The 26,508-nt window shown below is 38.6% G+C and overlaps 1 protein-coding gene across 1 annotated transcript in view; it reads left to right on the top strand.

The window, feature by feature from the left end:
• The first annotated feature begins 11,473 nt into the window (after positions 1-11,473).
• LOC121898360 (leucine-rich repeat-containing protein 4C-like) overlaps positions 11,474-26,508 on the top strand; it is a 37,641-nt gene continuing 22,606 nt past the window's right edge. The window contains exon 1 of the mRNA XM_042413362.1: positions 11,474-11,764. The gene's annotated coding sequence lies outside the window, so the exon portion shown is untranslated. The remainder of the gene's footprint in view (positions 11,765-26,508) is intronic.

Below are 26,508 nucleotides of genomic sequence, written 5' to 3'. Positions count from 1 at the left end.
AGAAACCAGTGTTCACTCTCAATGTATCTCATGAAACAGTTGGTATGATATCCAGGGTCAACACCCTAATCTGCTCCATAAGACATATGTGACAGAACAATGACACCACACTACTTCTACCTTTACTACTTAGAAGGGGCAGTTATTACTCTCACAAACATAGTTGCATATCAGGAAAGTGTAAAGGTACATTTTAATTGTTGAACAGCTGTTGTTTTTTGGGGTTTTTTTGGTGGGGACAGAAAGCAGTGAATCCACTGACCACAAGCTCGACTGTTTGTCCATAAAGCTACGATAATCACTTGATTATTGCACAGAAAAGAATATGGCAGCCGTCCACATTTTACATTAGGCGTCTCATCACATCCCAAGATGATGAAAATACTGTCAAATCTGTGAGTTTATTCATCCACCAGCAAACAAAACATTGTCGTGCTGCAGCTGTATGTCATCTTCAGTAGGCGCTGCTGAAGAAAAAAACAGCGTGATGACAACAAAAACGAGGATTTGCAAACACTGCATTCATCTGTGTCCTAGTCAAGACCAAGACCACTCTGAGAGAAGTATTTTTCATCTCCACAGGTTTTAACTGGTGCAATCTATTCTGTTATATTGTAAATGATTGCATTCCTAGCCTAATGCAGTGTTTTGTGCTAAACTGGAGAAAGAAAGCAAGAAACTCATTCTTTGGTTGAACTGTTCTCCAGTTTGCATTTGGAGGCTGTGACATGTTTGTGAATCAGTATCACTTAAGTTTTTTAAAGGGTCATGGGCCAATAAAGTCACTGGCTTAATATGATAAATATGAATCTAAGAAGTGTAATTACGCCATTGCTATTGTTGAATGAATATGTGATGTGGAATAAATAATTAATATGTAAATAAATTAACTGACACTCAGCCATGGCTGACTAAACAACCAACTGGCTCACTTACACACTGGGTAAGTTACATATACTTACCCATGCAAATAATTACAACAGTTGAGGCATGAAATTGTGCAATAAAAGGAATAAAAACATGACATCCTTTTAGTTATGAATGAGCATATTTACAGTAATATGTAACTTTATGTGCACGAAATCTGTTAGTACATAGTAATAACCTTACTGAAGAGTCCTCACCTCCTACCCTTTAATATGGTATCATAATCCAGCCTGCATTTTCTAATGATCCATTGCGCATATTTGTGGTACCTCCTGAGTAAGTTCAGCTAATACTCCTACTTTGCTGTTAATCGTTTGGAGCTGCAGGGCCACAGTTGTTTAATTTTAAGATCTGCCTCTTTGTCTTTTCATGTCATGAATACACTGAGGTCCGACTCCCCCCTCCGAACTCCAAAGAGACGCTGGGTTCAAACCTCCTCCTCCAACACTCACAATCACACACTCTCCACCAGCTACACAAACTCATAATAATGCTAATCAGTCCAACAGCAATCGGCTCAAATTAACATGGCAGCATTTAAAACAAGATCTCTGCTTATAGTCACTCTGAAAAACAGTATTTTATCATTTTCTGGCCACAGATTTTTTTTTTCAATTTTATGTACAGTCACTTATTTTTTTTATTTTACTATTTTAGCCTTGTTTATTTTGATATTTATTTCTTCACTGTTTTTTTCATTTATTTATTTTTTTGCTGATCCTGCTTCTATTGATTGGCTGCACTCTGTTGCAGCTGAGAGAGATGGGTAGGTGGTGCGTGGGCGTTTTATGATCCGTCCTCATCCTCTTTCCATCCTGTAAAGTGCTTAACGACAATCAATCTTAACTCTCCTCCTTAGGAGATAACGTCGACCATGAGGTTGGTATTGATTTGTGAGAAGGCCTCCAGGTGGTCTTTAGTCATTCCACAAACCTCACCTACCCGCCGACAGAAAAAAATACTGATTTAGAAGGAATCGAGTATCAGTGACAAATTGAGCATGGTAGCATTGATAGTAACATAACGTCTGCAATAAGGAGAGCATATCTGATAACCCAGGATATATAACCTCTATTAATTAAATTAGTTGGCTGGTGAATGTAGCAGTTAGATTAGTCGGTTACATAATGAATTGTGCGGCCAGTCTGATTGTCACTTAGATTTATAGCCCAGTAACCATTTCTAGGTGTGTATATCCTTCTCCTGACATCTGAATTGGGCTTCTGTATGGATGCCTCAGACTGGATTATGGCACACAAGACTGTAACATCAGACCCTGCGTATTGATTAATACAAGCACCTGATCATATCTGTCATTCACCGGGCATTTTATAGGATTTCAGAGGAGAGAAAATAGTCTTGTAAAGGTGGAAATTTTATCACCAAGACAACTAAATAGTGTCCACTAGTCTCAGATTTTACATTGATTTTGAACACAAATGTGTCTGGCATTCAAAATTATATTTGCTGTAAGATAAGATTCAAAATTCAGTGCGTAAGTGCTGAGAAATCAATGTTGCAGAAGACTGGCTCGGGTTGTAAGAGGCAATCCTACAAATGGAAGGTCACTGCTTCAGTCCTTTATGACACCCGCTGTCCATTCTGAAAGACATTGAACTGCCACTGCGGGAGCTCTAGCAGTATCTTAATCTGCAGCTCGATCTATATAGTCATAAATACACGTGTATGTCTTTTGGTTTTCTCACAGGATATCGATAGGGGTATAGAGAATATTCTCAACCCTGAATTGAAAATTCAGACCTAAGACACTAAGATCTAGTATACATTTCTTCAAATCTCATCAAATGAATCAATTTATTACTCAACACCTTTTCTTTTACATTCCTAATAATTGTAACTCTTGAGAGCATTTCTCATTGTAAAGGTGTTTTATGCATAGGGCTCAGGATTGCACCCTACGGATCAAATATAACAAGAGCGCACGTAATGAGATGATTTTGTCATTTCTCACCGCTGCACAGGCCGATCACGCAGGGAAGCGTCATTACTCAGTGGGCTCTAGTTTTCTTTATCGTGACATGCTACTGCGTTTATGACAAAATAACAGGACACACTAAATTTCCCTTAACTGCTGTCCCTGTGCAGTCCTCACCATCTAAAGTATTTGCATTTATCACCCCCCTCATGCATCTTGTCTTTCTGAGATGCAGGTTCATGTGAGGCAGTAAAACTGTCGTGAAAGTTACCAGATAAGAGATATAACAGCCAGGCCCATTTTAGAAGCTCCTCTTTGTCTTCATGTTTATGCTAATAAGCCTCATTATCATGCTTTATAGAAATCTGGGCCTGCACAGGAAGTCACATGACAAGACTTGGTACACTCTTTTGGAGGTCATTCAAATTCAATGGGGACCTGGTGTAATTAATCAAAATAATGTATTCTGGAGAAACAAGGCCTGTTGGACAGCGGTGTTCAACAACGTCGGGAACACGGAGCGTATTTGACGATGTGCCAGTGTATCCATATTGGCATGGCATAGAAGTGGAGGCAGCTTTACATAACTCTTCATTGTTTCTCTGCTCCTAAAATAATCTGGCCTAGAACCTATGAGAAGGGCTAAAACATCATTTTTTAATCCTCGTTTTCTCTCTCTCCCTCACTTTTGTACTTTTACTTTTGTACTTGCACAATGTGTCACAAAAAACAGAGTAGTTTGCATAATAGGCCTGTAGCTCCTTGTAAAGTACCCACCAGAAAGATTTAAAAATCACACTGCTGCAGATACAGCTGCATTCATTACACATATTGATGTCTATGGTGAAAAATGTGCCTCCGAAGTACACCTTACTGATGATATCACTGATTTAAAGCACATTGGTGCTGTGAAAGGACCTGACAATAGACTGTAGCTGTTGAGTCTTGATATAGATATATTTTTTCACCCAGTTTCCCCACTTAACTTTGCTTCAAATTAATTCAGTGTATAAAAGAAGTCGTCAGCTGTTTTTTTTTTTTCTTCCCCTCCACATCAGTCACAAAGGCCTCTAAGAAATTAAGCTTTTGCGACCAACCCCATGGAGGTCAACAGGTCAATATGGGAGGGAAGTTCCAATTTAATAGCAAAGAATGTCAATGAATGATTTTCTTTGACCTATATACAGATAACTTTAGAGCCTTTATAACCTCTAAAAAGAAGAGGAATAAAGAATAAGATGTTGTGCATGACTGCTAGATGTTTCTTGACACTAATAACATGGTCTGCACATACTGTACACTCCAGATAACCTGATGTTATTACTAACAAAAAAAACATAATTTCCCAAAGATTAATTGTCTACTGACATGTAAACCTTTCTACCAAATGTTTGGCTTCACATTAAAACAGGAAGTGGTCTTGTTACCCTCGGGAGCATCTTGAACTGGCACCTTTCCATTCCAGTTCAGAGTGTAAACTTGTACAGCCCTCACGGCCATTTCACCAGCTGAGTTATTTTTTCTTTAATCCACAAAGGGGCTTTAGTGTAATATGCATACACAGAAATGCCACTTCAATTATCTGGAACTGCTGTAATGAGAGGAAACACTGTCCATTAAGGTTTATCCTCCTACGCTGGTTACTGTGATCACTGAATACTAACAAATTTAAAAAAAAGAAAGAAAGAAAGAAAGAAAGAGTACATAATAAAATGTCATGGGTTCTAACTGAGGGGAGTTTATATTTGGTCACATTAACTAACAAATCAAAGCAGTAAGATGTACCTCTCTCCTGTAACCCTAACAACCAAACAGGTGACAAATTAAATGAAAAACCTGAATGAATGTGGAATATATATATATTTATATATGTACAGATACAGATGATACAGGTAATGAGGGGTCATTGAACGGTCATTGAACGGTTTGATGAGTATGAAAATTATGTGAATCACATCCTATGTCCATGACAGTCACCAAATCTCAAGATGAATTGAATACCTAATAGACATTTTGAAGCGATGCGTAAATCAGTGCTCACCACCATCATCAAAGCACCAAATGAAGAAATATCTTTTGGAAGAATGAAGAACTACAAAGACTTGGAGTATGTTTGCCAAGTTCCATTGAAGCTGTTCTGGAGGGTCATGGAAAGTCAGGACTTTTACTATTACTACTTTACATTGTTGTATGGCTACTTTTACTTAAGTATATGTGAATATACTTATATAACTGCCCTAACCCGGTCACCCCACTCTCCCACTTGAACTACAGCCACTCTTAGTTTTAGCCTGATTATCTGGATTTACTTCATTCTGTCTAATATATGGAACAAATCATTTTAAAGAGCTTCTCTAATCAAAAATGTGTTTTGCTTATTTGTATTTCTCTGGGATGTTTGACCTTCACTATGCAGACTGATGTATGTGCAGAGTTTGACGTTAGAAGGCTATTCTCACATTCATCTGCTGAAGTGGGAAAGATTCTCTATTCTCACCTTAAATCAGTTTAATGTGTGCACCTACAAGAATGATTTGTGACATCACAAGTACTTTCGAGCCAGTTGAGGTCCACTATGCAATTCGAACAAGTATGATGTGGAAACTTGAAACCTCCAGGGCACATGCTGCGCATTGACAATAGACTTTTCAGGGAATTAGGAGACATCTTGTGTCCAGCAGCTAAACTTTTGAAATAAACAATGTTGGAATATTCATTGATTCTGTTTTCTCAATGATGGAGACCAAGTAGATGAAATTTTAAGAATTTGTAACCAGGTAATTTTTTCTGGAAAGTATTTTATGCTTTTTGTGATTTTCTGTTATTTATTTATTGTTATGATGTCAGATATTTACGGAAGCGTAATACAGTTTATTGTATTTATTGTATAAAATTGTCCTGTTCTTCTGAATTAATGAGATAATTATCTAGGAAATTCTGAGAAAAGTTTTCATGGGAAAAATAATTCTGCACTCTTTTTCTGAATTAACGAGATACTTCAAAATCCCAAGAGAAGCTTTCATTCGTACTCGAGAGCTTGAAGTGAACATGTCCCACCTCTTCTGTTTAATCCAGTTTTATTTCAGTTTTGGTTTGATATTCGTGTCTTAAAGTAATATAGATGGTATTGTTATTAGTTTGTTGACTTTGCGCAGGCACCTCATGACAGAAAGTACATGAAAGAAAACATGTATATGTATCTGTCAGGACCTCGCTCAGAGGCCGTCGTTACCATAATTACACTACTTTAGGCGCAACAAAATTCAGATGGCTGTGTTACCGCAGTCAGGATTGGAAGAAGTATCTCATTAATTCAGAAAACAGAGCAGGTTTTTTTTTGCATTATACTTCTGTAGATATCTATGCTAAATATGGTCAAAGTTCCAAAACTTGAGGTTAATGTATAAAAAAATTCTCTCTGCAAGAAAAAACCAGGGCTTCAGCAAAGAAAACTCTTTCTTTGTTCGCAACATTTTTATCAACCTGCCAACAAGCTGAAGTCGGCTCATCATGCCCATAATTGGCTTTCCATTTGACAGCCTTGGTTGCGGAGGTTTTTCTATGTGCTGTCCACATGCATGTTTCGGATTGGATTCAGGCTGGAACATGCACAGATATATTTGAGAAGTTGACATTTCAAGTAAAGAATGAGAAAAAGTGGTGAAATCCTACTACTATAGTTTGTTGCATGGTTTGTTGATGTAGCCTCTGGAACCGCTGGAAGTCTCACATGGGGAAGGAGCAAGAGCTGGCCAATCAGAACAGAGTGGGCTCATCGGGAGGGGGGGGCCTTAAAGAGACAGGAGCTAAAACGGCCTGTTTCAGACAGAGGCTGAACTGAGGGGCTGCATAAAGGGCCAGTATGAATTAAAAAAAGGAGTTCTTTGAACTGTAAATCATACAAACATATTCCAGTAGAGCCCCAAATTAAAAATATAGACCTGTAAATGTGCATGATATGTCCCCTTTAACAACTAATACCAAAATCTAACCAAACAAAGGTCGCCCAAATCTAAGCAACGCAGGTGATGTCCAAACCAAGCTGCATGTATAAGAGAGGATCATAATCCTTTATAATCTTCAAAGTTCAGTCACAAAATCTCATCAAACTGTGGTGACTAGTCTGAGCCTTGAAATGAAGGATCAGGAACTCAGTTACTACTTCACTGTGTACTTCTGAGAGTAGTGGGCATTTCCCGCCTGCTGGGGTACAGGTAGCATGCTCTACTTGATACTAATAACGCAGTCCCTCAGCCTATCTTTAATGGAATTTAGGCCAAACGTGACAGGAATACTTCCCTCTTCAAAGTCATGCAGTCAGTTGCACAGATAGTCTCCCGTTCATCGACTGCTGTGGTGGGGATGTGAGGAGTCAAGCACACTCAGCCTTTGCTCTCTGCGTGGGCTTCATCTTCTGGATATCTGTCTCTTTGGGGGCGGCCATTTTAATATTCAAACCAAGGAGAGAGAACAAGTGCAGAGGGACAGCGGCCATTTGAATAATTGAAGAGGCTCCATAGCGCTAGAGGATCCTCTCTCTCTCTCTCTCTCTCTCTCTCTCTCTCTCTCTCTCTCTCTCTCCATATTTTCCCTTCCATCTTTTTTTCCAGCCTGGCTTCTTGAAGTTTGTCCCAGAAAGCAGTCTGGGACATGTGCTACCACAGCAGCCGATCCAACAATCCCAAAAGACTGATGGAAGGAAATAGAAAAGGAAGAAGAAGGAAAAGAGGTGTCTCACAGAGAGAAAGAAATATAGAGGCCAAATCTATTTTGACAGAAAAGTGGCTATGGACCAAAATGAGGATAAAAAGAATCAACTAAAGCCATCTCTGCCCATAATTTGTTAAACACTTTTACATAGCTTTTCCCATCTGTGTCCTTCAATTTGTTTGACAGACTCTAAAGCCAGAATGTCTAAATAAGTTAGTGAGAAGAACCTTCTTCCTCCCAAAAGACTGAATATAGCATAAAAAAGTTTTCAATTTTCAATATTCTCTCTCATTTTTGTCACATATGTATGTCATATATAAACTATTTCAAGTTCAGTGAAAATTATGAAATGTACTACACATTGTGCTTTTTGCTAATAGTGTGACGGTTTTGTCTAAAATACTTGTAATTTAAAATCCATCTGGCTGTATTTACATTAAGAAGACCAAAGTGAAGACACACATCTATCTATATACATTCGAGAACTGAAATGAATCCAGTCAAAAATGTTATTAATCTGCAACAAGATTCTATTAACTGCAAAACTGACAAATGCATAGGAATACAAGCATGGCCTCAACAATTTCCAACTTTCATCTTTGCATAAGACATAGAAGTAATAGAAGCTGTCAAGCTGTCAAATATGCTTCAAACTCCATGTGTTGATTTGCCACCCAGAATTCATCAGTGGGCTGGAGGTCTTTGGCACTGACACTGAGTGTTGCTGTTGCACGGACGCAAATAGGGCTAAATAACACATACAGTACATTTATATTGTCCTCGTATGAAAAACATTGTAATGAAGGGGTACATTGTTGAACCAGCATGTGGTTGACATTGATTTGCTTGTGCAGATCTGCTGAGGCTTTCATTTACAGCAACATAGGATGTGCTTCCCTCCCCTTGCTCTCTACACTTTTTATTTTTAATTTTTTCTGCTCAGGAGATCTCGAGGAATTAAAATTCATATTTCATCAAAGCGTGCATAAAATGCTGATAAGAAAAAATATATCAAATGTATCTTGGGTGTTTGTAGGAGAGAGTGTGCAAGTCGTTTATAATTATGTAACTGTTACCCCATTTATGTTCGTGCAACGTATGAAAAATGATACTGAAGTCCAATTATACATAAATAAAGGTGATGTGAAACCCACAAAGGTCCCGTTTCGTACACCGGGATCTGACTTCATCCTAGGCAATGAAAATTCTCTCGGATAAGATTTGCACTGATTTAGCTTCTTAGACCTGGATTATATTTAATCTATGTGAAATTGACTTGTGTTTTGACAAGCTACCCTTTTAGTTATGCATGAGGAGGAAAGTCCTGATTTCAGGAGATGTGGAGAAAGCAGTGAAATGTTTTATTAGTGTGTACAGTTGGAACGTTTTCAGTTCAAGATACTCAATATTCTTTCATCTTTCTCCCTGTTAAAGGGTTTCTTTTAGGGGAGTTTTTCCTTATTCAAATCAGGGGTGTAAAGACAGAGCATGTTGTATTGCTGTACAGATTGTAAAACCCCCTGAGACAAGTTTGTGATTTGTGATATTGGACTATACAAATAAAACTGACTTGACTTGACCCAAATTGGATAAATGTTAACTGATTAAAAATGGGACTTGAGAACTACCTATGAACCAGCATCAGATTTTGCACTGTCCACCAGTTTAAGACCTTATCACTCACTTTGTCATTTAATGACATTTTAATGGCGTATTGTCAACAATGACAAATAGAAGCACAAGGACAGAGTTGATCTTTAATCAGCTAATTATTTAGCTTTGATTCAGTCAGAGATCAATTTCTGTGGCTTTATTTCTTATTATGATCCTCCCACACGCACTTTTTCATCTAAGCTGTATATTAAAACTCTGAAACTGAAAGCTTTTCATTATGCAGTAAATAAACACATTGGATAATTTCTTCCTCCCTTAAGATATACAGTATATTCGTCTTCAGTAGATGACAGTCATGGAATACATTGCATGTCAGTTAGTCAGTTAGTCAGTTAGTTAGTTAGTTAGTTAGTTAGAGACAGACAGATAGACTCATTTATTCAGCTTTTTCCTTGGATTCGTTACCTGCCAGATAGAGTGGCTGCGTTTCTTACTTTGGTGATTTCAATTACTCATAGGCTCTCCCTCAGCTCTCATTAGATTTTTGTGTGTGATCAAAACACCATGTAATACATTGCCAATATTAGTGATTTATAATCATCTTTGTTCTCTCTCTCTGCCTCTATCAGTCTCATAAAGAAGCTCATAGCCTCAGTGACCAGGAGCCACTCTGTCATGTGGCCGACTTGCGGCCCATTATGTCATCTAATGAGACAGGCTGCTCAGCTCAGATCAAATGAATGCACACTCACTTGTCTATCTGCAGGTCTTCAAGTCACTAAACCTCCCCACCTACAGTGCTGCCATACTGGTCTTTGCAGTGGATGCAGACCATCAGTAAAGGCTATCAGTAAGTAGGTTGCAGCCACGCAGAGGTTGCCTGGGTTACTTTTGTCTGCTATGAGACAGCTTTTGGAAAAGGGATAAATTGGTTGCACGTAAACATGCTAATTGAAAATAGCAGGTGGGGAAATAATGTCATGTCCCAGACAGTGTGACTAAAGCCCCATCATTATAGCTTCTGTGTCAGATTTTAACACGGTAGACACATTCACATATTCTGTCTGTGCTTTTAATGTGGGGGAGACCTGATAAGACCTAAAATGTGGATTTATTTGTGGATGCAGACAGTGGAAATGGTCCGTTTTGGATGACTGGATAGACAGCCTACTAACGCCTGTAGGTGGCAACCATACCTCATCAACAACTGAATCACGCATGCACGCGCGCATGCACGCACAAACACACACTCAAAGACATCAGATCTAGGCTTTATGCGTTAATGCTATTGATCCCTGATAATTAACGACCGCTGGGTGATTTAAATGGGCAGATGGACGCGCAGGCAAAGTGGTCAAAGTTAAAGTGGTCCCTGGGCAATACAGGATTACGCTCACGCCTACACACGCGCACACCTACCTACACTTTAGTTGCACACACACACGTGACTCACGCACACACGCGCAAGACAGATCTGTGCCTGGAGACCGTGATTTCAACGTGCTCGCTATTCAAGTCATGGACTGCAGCGAGCGGGGGAACCATTAGGAGCCGGTGGCAAAAAAAAAAAAAAAAAAAAAAAAAAAACCCGCTTTATTTGCAACACACGGATGATGCTTCTGCTGCCACACCACCCGGATCGGACACACTCTCACTGACAAGAGGAATTATTACTTATAGCCGCGTTTATATAATCAATACACCGGATTGCTCTTGGGGGGGAAATAGCATCCCGCGGATTGTTCCCATTCTACTTGGTAGAAAATCCCTACTGTATGCTCTGCGATTTTTAGAGCAGCCTATGGCACCCCATTTGTCCTGATGCGACGCTTGCGATGGTTGCAGTGGGACGGATATCCTTAATTTGATCCAATAGGCGTTCTCAGGTTTTTTTTTCTTTCTTTTTTTTTGTAGGACGCTTCTGCACCCCTTTCTGCTCTGACCTTATCATCAATGCTTTAAATAGGTAATTGTTAATTGCCATGTCTGTAAACTGATCCTGAAATTTGTTTTGGGGGGGGAATGATCCGCGCAAAAAAACAGCCAGATTGCCAAATCAAAAAAAAATTAGTCCACTTTGGTTAGTGTTTTTTCTTTTTTCTTTTCTTTCTCCCTTTTGTTTCTTTGGTCGAATCTGATTTGGCGATTTTTCAAAGAGGAAACCACCGGTGGGAGTCAATTTTGGACTTGACTGGTTTGGGGAAAAGGGGGGCCTTCATAGACTCGATCCCCGTCAAAAACTCTGCAGGATTTCCCCCTTCCTCAGTCCAGAGGAATATCTTCAAGTCCAGGGGGGCTACTGCTGGTCCGCTGAGGGTTTTCATCGGCGCTCATTACATCCGAGGGAATGGTGGCCGCACCGCAGATCAACGCAACTCTTTCTCAATGTTTGGCATTTTTCGCAGGCGAGCATCTTGACTTGTGATCGAGAGAGACGCGGACTGCAGCAGCCTCCAATCCTTTTCACATGGAGATTTGTGCCTCGCTTGTGCTGCAAATCCTGAAAACGGGGACCGGGGCCCTGCTGATTTTTCCTACACTGCTCTCAAACTCGATTTTATTTATTCGAGAAAATGCGTAAGTATTTGATTGAATTCAGTCCAATGTAGCCCGTGTCTGGCGCGATATGCTCAGAACTGTGCTGTATATTCTCACGCAGACCGATTATTCACCGCCATTTAACTCGTGATTTGTGGTTTCATCGTAGACTTTAATGTAAGGAAAGATACTTTTTATTTTCTGTCATGTCCTTTTTTCATCTCTGTAGGTATTTTGTGATAGCTGTCGCATCCTATTTAGTGTGTGAGCGACTGTGTGTGGGTCTGAATGTCTGTATGAGATTTATAGAGAGATATATAGATGTAGATAAAGATAGATAGGGACAGAATGGGGGTTGAGGAGGTATAGTGGGGGGGAGGGGGGGGTAGCTGGTGCAACAAATTGTGTGTTTAGCGCTCGGTAGGGACTGTATGGTTCTGTGGTACTCCCTGTTGCCAGCAGGACATTACTGCTAGAAAAAGGCCTACGTCATATGGTAATTCAAATTCAGTTCAGGTATTCTCAGCATACACGTTTGCAGCAAAAAGAGCGCCGGATTGGCCAGGTGGGCAGGCTGGCCCACAGGAAGGGTGCTTTGAGTTGGAAAGTGGCATCGCGAAAGCTTCAGGTCAAGCTTTATTTAACAGAATGTGCTCATGCTCAACCTCTGGTACACATTTCTTCTCTGTGCTACTGCGTGTTGACCCAGTATGTCTGCAAAACCTCAGCAAGCCACCCCGGTGATACACCTCAAGCAGAAATGATGTTGTCATTTCTCCTCACCACAGTCTGAACCGGTTAACCAGAAGTACAGGGTGCATTTTAAATTTTAAACTGTCAAGTCTTAGTGTTGTTGCTTTGGCAATACAACCTTTTTTTGAGATTTGAATAGGAGCTGTCCATCAGTGCGAGGTGCTGAAAATGCCCTGCTGCTCAAAATACTTGTGTGTTGGTTGAAATGGTTAGAGGGAGCTGCATTTGGAGCAGACATCACATCTGAAATCGCTAGTGCTGCTGCAACCAAAAGCATTCCACTTAAACCTGGACTGGTTCATCCTCAAGTGTACACTTCCATATACACATCTGGTGATTTTATGACCTGCCTGTAAAATGAAGGACACAGTTGGAGTGTTTAAGAATGTAGGGTCAGCACCATATTTGTATGCACACATAAGCATAGGATACCCATTATTTTTCACCTATAGCCTGTTTGATTAGGTTTGGCATTTAATAATTAACTGATTAATTGAGTAATTTGCAAATGCAAGGGCATTTCAGTAAAGGATTCTGTCAGTAGTATCTGTGGACTAATTAAATGTCTAGATAGTTATTAGTTAGATAGAATATTATTGTCATTTAAGTTTGAAAGTATTAAAATGTGTGACCATATTAATATGTGACCATATTACACTAATGTGTAATATGGTCTGTAGCTACAAAATGCATCACACTTCCTTTGCACCACAAAAACTTTTATGCCCCATCAATTAATTAGTCCTCTCACATTGAATTTTATAATTTGAATTACATTCAGTTCTAGGTTGGAAACATTAAAGTATCCTGTTATTTCTGTGCACTGTAACATACTGCTAAAATGAAAGCCACACTAATAAGTGTCTCAATAAGGCATTGGGCCACCATGAGCCATCTGAGCTGCTACACTGAGCCTTTGAGATTCTGAGAAAGCCTGGAGCTCAACCAGAAAAATTTGACTATTTTTCACAAGAAATAACATCTTTTGAACTTTAAAGGTGGTCGGCAATATTGTTCCTAGAGTAACTGCAGTGCTCTGCTTGGTTGAGAACTGGTCACCATTACTGTCAGGGTGATAAACATGATTTCCATGCTTAGCAAACCACTCTGGGACCTGTCATGCCTTGTGGATTTGGGTTTGTCACCTTGTAATAATCCTCCCTCATCAGGATAGAAACACCAGAGCAGAAGAAATGTGATCGCGCTGACAGGCATTGTAGGTTTTGGCATTTACCTGCCTGCTAAGGGACCAAATCAATGTAAACCATGCCAGGACCACTCACCAGAACAGCTCTGACAGAAGCCTTCACTGTGGGAAATAAGCACTTGGGCGAATAAATTTCTTTTCATGCGTGACACACATGTAGTCAACCACTGGTTCAGAACAGGGTGAACAGTGACTCATCTAACCATCAAATGTTTTTTCCTCCTCAGTAAACCACTGCTTTTGTTCTTGCACAACCTGATGCATAAAAGAGGTAAATTTCCTATAATAAGGTATTCATGTGATGCAGTTCCGACATAATATTGCTCTCTAAATTTCTCGTCACGAGCTGCCTTCTTACACCTTAGACATCTGTAGTGAGTTGATTCATAGTGCCTGTTTTTTTCTTTGTTTTTTTTGCATCTGGAAATAATGCACTGACATCACAGTTGAGAACCATATGTGCTTATTCTTCACAGGTGGTTATGTCTTTCTAACACATTTCCATGCCATCATCACCTAAGCCACATTTTTCAACCATCAAACATCATTAAGTTGAATGTTGTGAATCACAGTGGCAGCAGCAGCAAAATGTACTTCAACAGTCAGCCCACTATAAAAGTCACAGATTTGTCGTTTGAGCCACTGGAGCCAAAATAATGAGAAAACTGGATCTGCCCAGGGTTTTTGTCTGCAACACTAAGCACGGTGGGATAGTAATCACTGAGTAATTTGAAGGACCAGTAGCACACCTGTGTGGAATAATCTGCATGTGTTTTCCTTCTTTCTGATGTCAAGTGAACTGTCAATCAAAATATCATCTCTAATTAATTTCCTAAACTCTTTCAGTTATAGGTCAGCCACAAAAACAGTTCACTGGTGCTGCAGCCAAGTCTGTGTCTGGTATTGGTTGTTGCAGCCCAGTAAGAAATGTTGGATTTAAGAAATGCTGAAATTATTCGTCAATTAAATGAACAAAAATTAAGTTTAAGTATCTTTTCAAGCAAAATACCAAACATTATCTAGTTCCAGCATCTTAGATGTAAGAATTAGCTGCTTTTCACTGTTTTATACCATTGAAAATGGATCACCTTTGGGCTTTGCATTGCAATTTGAAGACATCGACAAGGGCTCTGGGTAATTGTGAACAACATTTTTTCATATTTTCTGGCATTTTATATACTAAATAATTAATTGATCCATCAAAAATAATAATAATCAGGAGATTAATCTATAATGAACATAATCATTTGTTTCATCCCTAGATTCAAAATATCTTTCTCACTTGGTCTTGCTTCACCCTTTTATTTAGAAAAAGACTGAGTAACCTCCTGACAAGCCTAATCACCTCTTTGTATAATGATGGTGTTTGTTAAGCTACAACAGATCTTTCTTTGCTGATACTAAGAACAGGGGTAGATTAATGTCTATGTTTGAAAGCTTTGAGATTCAACCTGTCAACAACAAAAATGCTGATTCACATTCAAATTACTATCTTCTCCATTGCACTTATGCTTCTGGCGATTGATGGGGACAGTCAGTGTTTTTGAGGGATATGCTTTACTATACTGGGGCACTGTTTTGTTGTTTCATCAATTTATATTGTCGTCTTGGCCTTCTGCATACTTCACTGTGTGATATGAGGATTGGTGCTGGGAGTGGCGATAATTTATGGCTGAGGTTCTGTCTGGATAAAGTGAAAAACAGCACAGTCCCCCCAGGCCTGGTGCTTTTTTATCTTAACTAATACAGAAGGATTGTGTGCATTTCTGTATGTATACGTACAGTATGTGTCTGTGTGACATAAATAAGCGTGCGGGATGCAGCTTGAGATTAGTCTGACTTCTAGCCGGCTCCATTTTGATAGATAGCGCTCTGTATCTTTCCAGTAGTACCTCCACAAAACATGTGTTTGTGTCGAGTCAAGAGACAGACCAATCTGAACGAGTTGGACTGCTCGGGTGTGAAAGAGTCCAATGTATGCCAGGCTGGAGAGACTTAGGATTCACTGTAGCAGCTTAAGTTATGCTTTTGTGCACCAGAAAGAGGATTATTCAGTGAATCCTGCTCTGTGTCATTCATGAGTCTGCATTTCTAAATCAACAAATATTAATGTGCTGATGTATGAAGAGGCTGTATCTGAGTCTGTGTGCTTGTGGACCCACTACTGTTCATTGTCGTTCAGTGTCCCTTATGTAGAGTGACAGTGTTGATGTCTGCGAAAAATCATAACTTATGACACAAATGTCATTATGACACATTCACTGTTTTGACTGCAGCCGTTGGTGTTTTATCTCACCATCTGTGTTGTGTACTATGTGTCTGTGGAGGCCTGCAGCAGGAACCAGCCATCAACTCCAGAGAGAGCCTCTAATAGAAAGAGTATGTTCAGGTTACAGGTACCTTGTTTTTGCCTCTTCAGCAACCAGCCACTTTCTGAGATGCCATAATGCCTTTTATAGATTCCTCTACAGATTACCAGCAACCTATATATATATATATATATATATATATATATATATATATATATATACAGTTTAGAAATAATGCTCAAGTCAACATTATTTTCTGTGATTATAGGTACAGTGGTGCTGTGATGTGAGGCACAGCTGAGCACCGCCTACTGCTCTGAAGAATGCATAATCACAGTAAACAATGTCCTAAAGGCAATTGTGGCTTTTATAGAGCACTTTCACTGCTGTTTTTGTACCATTTGAAAAGTTTTCTTTAGAGAGTAGGAATATGAATAAAATCAACACACATCATAACAGATGAACATTGGAATTTCCTGGCAATGTGTAGGGTTGATTACTGATAGCTAGTTGATAAATCATTCACTAGGTTCAGAGTCAAACAAATCTTTTCTTAAATCTTTTATCTCCACCATCTATTTTATTAGCAAAAACTGTCAAAACACATTCTGGTTATCATGTAACTGAAAAGGAAATACAGTGAGCATTGATTTGATTTGCAAGTCAAAAGATGTCTAGATGTCAAGGTTAAAACTGGGCTAAATTTGGTTCAAAAAAATAAAAGTATTTTATATTTTTGGGTTACATATAACCGCTGTTTGATAGTACTTAACTAACTATATTTCAATGTGAAGAAGGTCCTGACTAACAACACTAAGAATTGATGTGTGTGACATAGACATCTAAAAAAAACTGCAGTTACTCCCAAAAGGAAGTAACTGCACTCCGCCAAGAAATAGTCATAACAAAAAAACTACAACTTGTCAATTTTACACTTCCGATTTTGAACAGATGAAACAAATGAGATATTACATGTTATTTCCCAAAATGTCAAACTATTCCTTTAACCCTTTCAAATATGGTGTCCTTATACCTGAATCCGATGTAATAAATCCTTGAAAACTTAATGTCCAAATTTATTGCAATGGTCTATTGGTTGAAAATAGTCAAACTGTTTTAATTCAGGCTGACCACCCCTCAAAATGTGAGTGTTAAAGGGTTAATCCAGATGTCTAGACGTCTCTTGGCCTGCAATTTACCAAATCAGTGCCATGTGGAATGTAATCTACCTGGAAAAAAAAGTTAATTGTTGGGATGTCAGAGTATATATTTATTATTTTTATTTTAAAATCTTTATAACTTATGTTACTTTAAATTGCTAATAGATAAACCTAAAAGGGGGGTTGAACAGGGTTCAGATTTTATGATGGGATTTGATACTGGATTCACATTTAGGAAAATGCAATCCAACCCTGAATGTACAATTAACCAAACCTTACATTTAACAGTTGACATACAATGGTCATGGAAAATGATAATTAGGTTAAACTGTCCATTTAAGGCTATTTTGAGGCCATTTTTCAGCTAAGACAAACAAGGTCAAAGGTACACAACAAAACATTTAACTTATTTGTCTAAGTGATTTGGAATACTTAAAATTTACTTAAAACACACACCACTAAGTGTTCAAATATTTCAATATTAATCTGTAACATAAAGAACTTGAAAACCTATGTTTACTTTTCTCCCAAAGCATTCATGTAACATGGATCCTGTTCCTTCAAGGAGTACGGCAGCTTGGATTCACAGCTGTCACGATGGATTCAAGAGACAAACCAGAGTCACGGTTGCCTGCATGGCAACAAGAAGTATCAAAATGTCCATACAAAACTTCTTAGAAGACTCCTGCAGCATAATCTACTTCTCCTCTGTCCATCTGTGTGGTCAGTCTGTTCCAAACAATCGTATATGTGCCAAAATATGGCAGCAGTGAGTGTTTGGAACAGAATATGGATGGACACTGTAGAAGAAGATTAAACTGAGGGAGAGGTTTTGAAAGTTTTGTTGGATAATTTGATACTTTGTTTCACATGTGAACCTGTCTCATTGTTTTAATTTATAGTTACAGCGGTGAGTCCAAACCACCCTGAAGAAGCAAGATACAAAATCTTTAAAAAGTAAGGATTTGATACTAGTACTGATGAAATATTCTTTTAACTGACAGAAACAACTATGACTGGTCTGTGGTCTGAAATGAGCAGAAACAGAAACTAGAGAAACATATGTTAAGATAATTAAATCCTATTTCCAGACAACAACTTTAATATTGAATGATTCTGCATAACCCAGAATTACATCCAAGCTTTTTTTTAGAAAAATGTGCACCTTCTACAATACAGTATCTGTGCATGAACACCACGGTATGGTTAAAGACAGATCATGGTTAGGGCTGGATAATTAAAAGATGAATAGGAGATATCTGGTAAGGAGGTTCACATTTAATAATATGAAACACTATCACATTTATAAGGTTTCTGACAGGTGGTGTGCAAGAAGTTGAGCCTAAAATGAGTCATCTTTAATCATTGGTCATAATGACCAACAACCGTACCAACTTCCACAGGCCCATTACTCATTTTGTGCATTTGAACACTAAAAATCACACACTTTGAACTACTATTTCATTGCTTTCCTACTTTCTCTGTGAAACAAAACTCTTCACTGCTCTGCTTGTACTCCAGCAATGTACTGTATATCATGAGCTACCCACTTACAAGTTACAACCTACACCAAAGAAAGTAATATTTCTGCCATTTGATGCGTCAAGTTCAAACTTAGTGTAGGTGAAAGCAAGCCCTTGGAAGGGCTTTGCCTCAAAGCCTGGGTAAATCTCATTGTCTGCTTATCAGCTTCAAATTTACTCCGCCTTACTGAGATATTCCCATAGAGAATTAGGGATGATAGCTGAAGTGATGACTGTCATGATGAGTCTCTATCTCTCTCACGTTCAATGTCCCCCTCCTTTTTCTCTCTCTCTCACTTTCCTCTAGTTATCTAATTCCCCACATAGTAATATACATTTTATCTCCTGCCAGTTAATTTAGATCAGATGACTTTGATGAGAATATCTTTACATTACTTAAAGCCGTGCATGCATGGACTTTCATGTTGCAACTCATGAGGAAAAGACAGCGATTCATGGTACAATGAAGAGCGTCACCAATCACCAATCACCAGTCACTGCAAGAATGAAATCAATATCTAGTTCATTAATGCTTTGGCAAACAGTGCAGATTCTTGTTGCTGGAATACACTAGATTGGCTTAATTGGCAAAGATGAAACCCTAGTAACTGGCGCCAAGTCAAACACTACTAAACCGAGAAGGGAATCTTGTAAGGCTGACAAGATTGCCTCTTTAGTGTGTGGCTCAGAGTCGCCTCTGCTACATTTTTTCCCGCTTTTATGACAACACTTTTCTTCAACCACTGTGTTTTCCGGGCTCGAACAAGGCCGTTAGAACATCTTGTTCCCTTGGTGCCATGCACTAATACATTATTGGTGAACCTCATAAGAGCATTTTGTCCTTCAAATTCAAAGGAAAAGAAAGAGAAAAGCTCTCATGGCGCTATTCTTTGTGTTTTGTATCCTCAATAACAACACAAAGTGCCTTTCATTTATTGTGAAATGTATTAAGATGAGGCTAAGTATCCTATGCAGCTGGAGTAGTTAAAGGACAGTTGCAATACAATTTGATAGTTTACTTATTTCCGGCAACTTGTACTTGATTTACATCACTGAAGAAAGGGATGTCCCAATCACAGCCCTATTATTGAGTATATACTGATACCACATTCAATACAACAATTAGTTTATGTTTTTACTATTTATTACTATGTAATGCAGTTGCACAATGTCCATATTAAAATGAGTAAAGCGATATGTGACAGATGAAGTTAGTTAAGTTAGTTAAGACTACATCACAAGTTTTCTATTATATCTGTGGAGAGAGGACTGTCAGGATTTGTTCTTTCTTGTGCACGAAATTAATTCTGCAGTTTAAATGAATATTTCTGATCAACAACAGCATTTCAAAGGTGTATTTCACCTGCAAAATGTATTGAAATAGATGCAAAGCTTCTGATCCACATTGTCATTTCGTGCACTCTGGTTCTCTCGTGGGTCACTTGCTCACATTATTGCATGATATCAGTATTTTAAGAAAGCACTTTGTGGTGTTCAGACATCAGCTGTCTGAACACCACAAAGTGCTTACTTAAAATACCCAAAGCAAACAAATAAATGAAATGGATCAGGCTTTGCTGTTACTGAACCATTAAAAAAAGTGCCTGGATCAGAATCCTCAGCACGTACTGTATCCAAAATCATGTGCATGACTAGAGACCACTTTGGTTAAGTGGAAAATAGGCTTTTCGTGTGTTAGGTGTTTATGTTTAGTTTCAAATTGAGCTGAAAGGATTGGTATATTAGTCAGTTATTATTATTATTATTATTATTATTATTATTATCATTGTCATTTAAGTCATTTTTAAGCAAAAGATGTCCAAAATTCACTGGTTCCAGCTTCTCAAATGTGAGGATATGCAGCATTTAAGAGTGTAAGTGAAAAATTCTAAATTGATAGGCATTTAGCACTCTTTTCTGACATTTCATAGAGCAAATTATCCATTATCAAATCAGGAAAGTCATCAGTAGATAAATTAAAAATTAAAATGATTGTTAGTTGCAACACTCATTTTGAGCTCTTCAATTATCAGTGGCCCTCCAACTTAAAAATTTATTACACCTTAAGCTCAGTAACCGTTATACATTTCCCTATAATGTCTTTGTGAATACACATCTGAAGCTGAATTTTGCAAGCTTGTCTAACCAGCACCTGCTGCTTGGACTTTAATTATCCAGGCAGGGAATAAAGACACAAACTGAGGGGAGTCCCAAGTCTTTATCTCATTCACACCTTGGTAATGAAAACAACTAACAATATGGGCCTGTTTATAATGTTGGAGACCATGGCACTGCTTGACTAACTGACCTACCACTTGCAGTGCAGTGTTTTTATTTAGCAGGTCCTGTCATCTAATTGGATAAGACTGCATCACTGTCCTGGATACAGAAATACACACATTGTTTCTGTGTCCAATCAGGCAAGAGAATAAGTCTTTCATTCACTTTTCATTCCTCACTGACAGTGTATGAACAAGAGTGCAAGGCAGAGGTGAAAACTTTATATCTCCAAAATGTCAACTTTCCAGGGGCTGAAAAGAGAACAGTCTTGTTTTTAGCTTGACAGCCATGTATTGAGTCGATATATATATAATGGGTTTTGAAAAGGTTTTCAAAAGGGAAAGGGTTTATCTCAATCCAAAGACGAAAGGAGCCTCTTAAATAGACTAAAACATGGAAATAACCAACATTTAAGAACCATCATGTTTTCATAATGCATCCATAGTGGGTCACATCACAACTAGAGTCGTCATAATTGTCATTTCAACATAGTTGATAGGGATTTGTTCAGTTTCTCAATCAATTATCTATAAAATGTCAAACAAGACTAAGAGTCTGCAGTCATGCCAGCAGTTCTGTGAGGCTGTACTTAGGCACAGCGGTGCTTTTAGCTAAATGCTAATGTCAACATGCTTACATGCTCACAATAACAATGTAAACGTGCTGATGCTAAGCCGGTATAATGGTTACCATAGTTACCATTTTAGTTTAGTGTGTTAGCATTATAACATGTGCCAGTTAGCATTAAAGACAAAGTACAGCTGAGCCTGTTGGGAATGTCATTAGTTTGTCAGGTATTTGATCATAAACCAGTATCGTATCGGACAAATTTAGCGCTTCCATCATTAACAGGATGAAGGCACTGGAGGAAAAATCAGGGGATCATCAAAGTTATTTCAACTCAACCTAAGGGGGACATGAATGTTTGTACCAAAGTTCATGGTAATCCATCCAATTTTGATACGGATTAATTTTAAAATTTTTTATCCCTTTTCATCTAGCGCCATTATCAGGCCAAAATTTCTGTTTGTCCAATAGTTTGTTTTATGACCAAATACCTGACAAAATAATGACATTGCTATCAACCTCAGCTGTACTATGTGTTTTATAGCCAAACTTTATATAAGCTTGGTAGACTAATTTAGGATTGTACTGTCACCGAAATACTGAACTGATGTGCAAGTCAGCGTTAGCTAATTTTGCCAGCCCGCCCACCTAAAGTTAGCTTGTTGATCGGATAGGATTTGGCTGTGGAGATGGGACATACACAAAGGAGCCAAATCATAGTTGGCTCTTCTAAGTTTAATGTGGCTATTAACAGGGCTGCCAACTCTCATGCATTGACCGTGAGACTCATGCAATTAACACTTTTCACACACTCTCACGCCACACATCCATTTTCTCACAAAGTGAAAAACAAAGTCACCGATAACTTTGCAGCGCAAAAAGAGGCCACTGACAGCACACAGACAGACAAGACAGAGCAGCACAGCGCAACAGCAGCACCATGCAGCCAGGAGTTATTCAGACCATCAGGGGGAAAGCGAGAAAGCAGGCTAGCATTATCATTGTGAGCATGTTAACATGCTGACATTAGCATTTAGCTCAAAGCACCACTGTGCTTAAGTACAGCCTCATAAAGTCTGAGGGAAATGTTTGAGTTTTGGACTGTTGGATGGACAAAACAAGCAATTTGAAAATGTTGTCTTGGGCTCTAGAAAAGAAAGAAAATTTGTTTTACAATTTTCTGATATTTTATAGACCAAACAATTGTTCAAAGAATAGCCTGCAAATCAACGGATGCAAATCAGCTTCGAGCTAACTCTGGTGCAGTGCATCTCTATTGTTTAAAACTGCACACTGTCCCAATCAATAAATCAGTTGAGCCCTAAACATTATTATTGTGCAATTTGCACCTTATTTCACTGAAACGATGTCTTGAGCCAGACAAGCATCAACATCTCTACTTACAAGATTGTGTACTTACAAGTATCCCCCAGCCATGTTTTCTCATTCTTGGGGGATGATGATATGTAGACTATATGTCATGAGTCATTTAATATAGCGTGGAGCAGCTAGGCTAAGGGGCATATGGGCATGTTGGAGCACAGCCATGCGGCTTAAGGCAGGGTAAACGGATGGGCAGGGATTGTTGGTGCATTAGCTGTGCGGCTCCATGTTTCAATGTTGTTTCTACAGTCAGCACACTGTTTATCCAGCAGCAGTAAATAAAACATTACAATCAGATTTTTTGCTCCATGTTAGAGAAAGTTGGTACTCTAGGGAATTAAGGCTGTCACACTGTAAATAGTGTTTGTCTGTGCGTGAATATGCTGATGAGAGAGACAGAATGAAAAAGAGAGACAGCAGGAGAGGGAGAGAGCTTGTGATCCACGAAAATATCCTTGGTGACGAAAGACACCGTATTTGCACATTATTCACAGACAGTTTGTACTAACAATGAAATTCTGCTAAGGCTATGATTGGCTGTGATTGGCTAAATGCACCAGAGAAAATGCTGCTGCAGAACTAGAGAGCTGACGACGGACTGTGTGTGTCGACTGTTGATTATGGGGAGAGCCTGTGGTTCCATCTATTTCATATTCATGAGCCAAATGGCGCACGTTGTAATATTCATGAACAAATTAGACGTTCAAAACACCAGTGTGAGTGAGGCCGTATGCAGAATGCATAGGGACTCATAAACATAACTTTCACTTGAAACTCTATCCCCATTTCCTGGCCCAGTGCATGAATTTAAATTTTTTCTTTCCATCGCTGATCCTGATGCCGCGTTCCCTGTTAAAATGAGCTGAATATATCCCACAGAATTTATTTATTATAATACTATTTATTATAATACTGGATTGCTGTCCTCACAGCAGTTTCCACCATCTACAAGCAGTGGTGAAGCAAAGACAGTCTTTTTTTCATATATCCTGTTTACTGTACAAGAGGTTGAGAGCCGACTGGCTTGTAAGAGACCAGCTTTGTTCTGCCTCTCTGATCAGCTGGCTTGCTAGCAGTCGGGACGGAGCAACAGAAGTGTGTCCAATCAAGCTGAGCCCTGTTTTAAAAGGCCCTGCAGTCCTTGGGCAGAGGCCGCGTTTATGACCCAAAATCGAGGAGACGAGTCTGGCCCTCTTCCAAGCCCTCAAGCTCGTATATTCTGTTTGAGCATATCCAGAGGAAAGTGTAGCACTGCAAGGAGGCCCCATGAGACACCTGTACATGTGTTTCTGAGTGTGTGTGTGTGTGTGTATATATGTGTGTGTGTAAACAGTGTGTAGGATGAAAGAAAACCTTGTTAACCTTCAAACCTGCCATAATTTTTTGAACTGTAGACACAGGTGGAGGCTTAGCATTAACAATAAAGGGATTTCAGATGCACTGATAAGAAAAGGTGTGCAACATCACGGATCATTTCTGAAGGTCATAGAGAAAAACGTACATCATACTGGAAAGCATATGGACCTACAGAATACTATCACTCTTAGCCATATAGCTCAGGGTTGCTAGAAATGACCTTTGACTTCAATTAACAATCAAATTAAAAAGCACTTCATTTACATTAGGTAAATGGGCATTGACAGTAATTTTTGTGATTACATTGCAGTTGGTCAATCACTATAATGGTGTGGATTTATAGCACATTGTTCCCATTAGGTGATCAAAGTGTTTAACATTACAGAAAATTAATCAGCAACCATTCTGATAATCAAACAATTGTTTAAATATTTTTTCATTTCACAAACATTTGCTGGTTCAAATTTCAAATTTGCAGCTTTTCTTGGTCTTACAGTACTATGAAATTTAATATTTTACACTTTTGTACTACTTGGTTGGACACCATAAGACATTTGAGAATGTCACCTTGGACTCTGATGTGCGTTTTTCACCATTTTCTGGTTTTATTGACCAAATGTTAGATTGATTAATCATGAAAAGAACTGGCAGATTATTCAATGACAAAAATAACTGTTAGTTGCAGCCCTTTTAAGGTGTGGTTACTGACCAAAATATGAAATTTCTCCTTCCTAATATTTAAGACTGGCCTGCAGAAATGGCTGACTTACTTCAAAAATGCTTCTACTTTGCAAAATGTAGCAAACCTCTTTTAAATTCTTCACATTCTTCACAGTTTCAAACTTAATACAAGTCCCAAAAAATGTCACAAGTGTGACAGGAATGTTGTCTGCTGGATGCAGACTTTGAGTCTGCCACTATATAGCCATTTTTATGTGTGATGTGTAATGGTGTGTTTTTCCTCAGAGTAGATCTATGCCAGCGTGCTTGCCAGCCTACAGTTTTGCCTCACTCATGGTGATCAATAGGCATTAGCTTGAGACAATTGTTTTGTCAAGTAGGTTGTTCATTGAGTGATTGGCACCTCTCCACTTCACTCAGACATCAACATGAACCTACACACCTGACTAAGTGAAGACACTTCTCAACCTGGATGAATGAACGTGCCACTCATGGGGCTGTCGTTGCTCTTTTCTTTCTGGAAAAAACAAACAAACAAACAAACAAAAAAAAAACAGCTGTTCAGAAGATATTAAATTATCCATCACATATGTGCCGTTCTGGAGTGCAAAGACCAACAACATATTTTGCTGTTTAATTTGGAGGACTTGTTGGATGTAGCCCTTAAGCACTAATCTAGTTGCAGGTTGCCCATGGTCTTTGTCTGGCTACTACTTCTAAATAGTTAAGACAGTTCCAAGGAGAAATTTCCCCACAGACATTTATAAAGTTTAACTTCATTTGAAATCTGTAAGACCTACTGTAAAATAGTTTTTCACAAAGTTTAGGCATTTCAAAGGGAAGGGTTTGGGTTCAATAGATTTTTTTTTTTTTTTTTATTGAATTGGAATCCACAACCTGTACTGTTGCTACAACCTGAAAATTAGATGAGCAGCAGAAGAAATGTTGATTATTTATGTTGAAATAGCAGATTTAGCCATCTTACTTTTACAGCTTATTTTTCACAAGCTTCTCGAGGGTCTGAAAATCATAATTAAATGTTGACAAGATTAAAATATTGATGTGATATTCATAAAATAAATTGGAGATTGTCGTGAAATTGATATGACGCAAGCAGCTAGATTAGTTCTCTCGAGAAGAGTCGTTCTTGTTGAAATACAAAAGCCCACACTCCACTCACGGTGGTAGAGTGGTGTCACACAGTGATGCTTCTTTTTCCTCACAGGCAATCTTTAGTTGAGAACAGACACCGGCATGCAATAGACAAAAGTTTCATTTTAGCTGTTAAGGAATTAACATTAATGAGCTACAGATGATAAATCAAAATGAAGATAATGTTTGTCATTTCAGTCACCGACAGCCATGGTCAGTGCTGACTGAAAATGAGAATAAACATTGGCAATTGTGCACCTAATCTAAGGTGATATATGACATAATGCCATTTGCTGCCATAGTGTTGCAATGTTAGTCTTTGTTAAAGACTGCAAATCAGTATTCTCCAGTCTTTTCTCCCCTCTAATGGTCCATCTTTATTTGACCAGGCTGAGTTAATTCGCAGTTGATT

Source organism: Thunnus maccoyii, chromosome 1 (genome assembly GCF_910596095.1).
Source record: "Thunnus maccoyii chromosome 1, fThuMac1.1, whole genome shotgun sequence".
NCBI classification, from domain to species: Eukaryota; Metazoa; Chordata; class Actinopteri; order Scombriformes; family Scombridae; genus Thunnus; species Thunnus maccoyii.
Note: the sequence above shows the minus strand (reverse complement) of the source record. Positions and strands in the feature narration are given on the sequence as shown.